Source organism: Candoia aspera, chromosome 4 (genome assembly GCF_035149785.1).
Source record: "Candoia aspera isolate rCanAsp1 chromosome 4, rCanAsp1.hap2, whole genome shotgun sequence".
Taxonomy (NCBI): domain Eukaryota; kingdom Metazoa; phylum Chordata; class Lepidosauria; order Squamata; family Boidae; genus Candoia; species Candoia aspera.
In genome coordinates, this window is record NC_086156.1 from 33952895 (window position 1) to 33955478 (window position 2584).

A 2584-nucleotide genomic window follows, 5' to 3' on the forward strand; every position below is an offset into this window, starting at 1 on the left:
GATCCAACGCGGGAGAGGAATTTAGGATGGAAAAGGACTAATTTCATTTGTTTAAGGCAGGTCAGGTTGGTGATTTCATGGATATGCCTATACAGGTAGTCCTTACTTAACAACCACAATTGGGACAGAATTTCAGTTGCTAAGCAAAGCAGTCATTAAGCAAATCTGATCCAATTTTATGACTTTTTTGCAGTGGTCATTAAGTGAGTCACCCTGGCGTTAAGTGAACCACATGGTTGTTAAGTGAATCTTGTGGTTCCCCATTGATTTTGCTCACCAGAAGCTGACCAGGAAGGTCGAAAATGGCGAGCACGTGACCACAGGATGCTGTGACAGTCATAAATGCGAACCAGTTGCCAAGCACCCAAATTGTGATCACGTGACCATGAGGACACTGCGATGGTCATAAGTGTGAGAACCAGTCATAAGTCTTTTTTTCAATACCATTGTAAGTCCACATTGTCACTAAATGAATGGTTGTTAAGTGAGAACTACCTGTATAGTCTTCTTGGCAATAATATGGTCATTGCCATTATTACCTTTTTCTGTTTCTATTTTTCTTTGTTACTTCCCAGTTTTGCCTATAGCCCTGGTATTTCCTGATGGTTGTTGATTCAAGTACTATTCAGGTCAGATCTTGCTTTGTTTCTTGAGATCAGCCAAGGTAAGCTGGCTGGGCATTAGGGTCTTAGTGACTTGACTATCTTGTGAATATAAGAATATCAGTTATTAGCTGTCCTAAAAGTGATCCCATATCTATTTAATATCTTGTTTCTCCCACGCCTAATAATTCCAGGAAGGCCACGGAGTTGCAAACACAATAGTTCTCTTCCTGTCCTTCTGGTAGTTGGGGGTCTGCATATGTTATCTTTATTCTTCGAGGTTCTGTTTAACCATCATAGTTAATAGGCATTGTATGATGTTTCCCTAATCTCAGTTAGTCAACAACACAACACTTTCAGTAGTAATATCCATATATTTATTCTCTGCTACATAAAACAACAATGGATGCAAACACTGGAACAGCCAGGCCTATGGCGCAAGACCGAACAGCATTTTGTTCTGTTATACATAGGGTCGCCATGAGTCGTAAACGACCCCGACAGCAAATAACAACAACAAACATAAAACAGTGGCTTACCTTGTATAAATCTTCTGCCTATCATTTTCAGTGGACTTCATTTTCATTGATGTTAAGAAAGAGAAAGAAAATCTTTCTTCTCTGTCTGCTATCTACATGCTGTGAACAGTCTTTAAAAAAACTGTACCACATCTCCTTTTTCAAAACAAGCTCCAGTGATTTAGCCTTTCTTTGCAGACATTTCCTAAACCACTGCTCGTTTTGGGTTGTCCTTACCCAACTGACCCATTTATTGATTGAAAATGTTTTTATCCTTCCTTCAAACAATATGTATACAGTCAATAAAAACAAAATGGGAGTACAGTCTTAAATGCATGACGCAAAAAGAAAAAGGGATAGGGAAGGAAGAGGAAAACGAGCCAAGCACCAATCTTTAAAAGTTTTCTTATCAGGCTCAGCTTATCAGAAACAGGGCATTTAGGGGAACTGAACTTTTAGCTATTATGGCCTGCTTTTCATCTCATTTTCCTTTACCAGATAAGCCTATCTGTTGATTGAATAGCTCTGCTTCCCAACCCCAGGCCCACAACAAGGGTCTGTGTCACCTGGGGCAAACATGCATTCCACATCCATTTTGGCGCCCCCCAGCACCCATTTTGGCACCCCCCAGCGTGGCGCCCGGGGCACATGCCCCACTTGCCCCTCCTCCCCAGTTGTGTCCCTGCTCAACCCATCTCTTTTACCTCTTTAGACTGAGCAACTGTATATACATACTGGGTCCCAAATGCAGCCATATATGTTCCCATGAAAAATCCCCCTTAAAACACTAGCATTGTCTGGAAGAAAAATACATGCTTTTATGATAGCATAACCAAACAGCACTTGCTGTCTTGCACTCATAAATGCTATCAGATGACCTGCTTCACTCTCTCTGGATGTAAGATTTTGTCCCTTAAAGCTATTCCATTTATTTAAAAGGGGGGCAGTAAGTCTGAATGCCAAAAGAGACATAATCCAATATTAGAAGTTAGGATCATCAGTTTGAATATTGGGGCCACACTTAATGGTTGATGTGAGGGAAAAAAGCCACAGTGGGGAAGGGGGGCAAAGATAGGGCATGTGAGTAATATCAGGATTATTAGACTTTTCCCTGAGTTTTCTTTCTCTGGGCTTTTAGTTTTAAAACTGCAGTAAGCCTACTTTGTGGGTTTCCCACCTCAAAATTCAGCAATGTATTCAGAGGTCTCCAGAGGGTTAAAAAAAGGAGACTTAGCCCACTGGTTATAGGTTCCCACTGCTGCTCTGTAGATCTGTACCATGGGGTAGCAAGCTCCTTTGGTGCTCCTGCGCTGGTGTTCCTTGTCCTTACTCAACTTCACCAGCATCTTCTGCACCAGCGCAGAGGAGTTTGCCGGGATACTGCTAAGCATAAGCTGATCCTTCAGCCTGAGTGTGCATCCCAGACTGAACTACCAGGCTGAAGGCTGGGATCTTGTTCTTTTT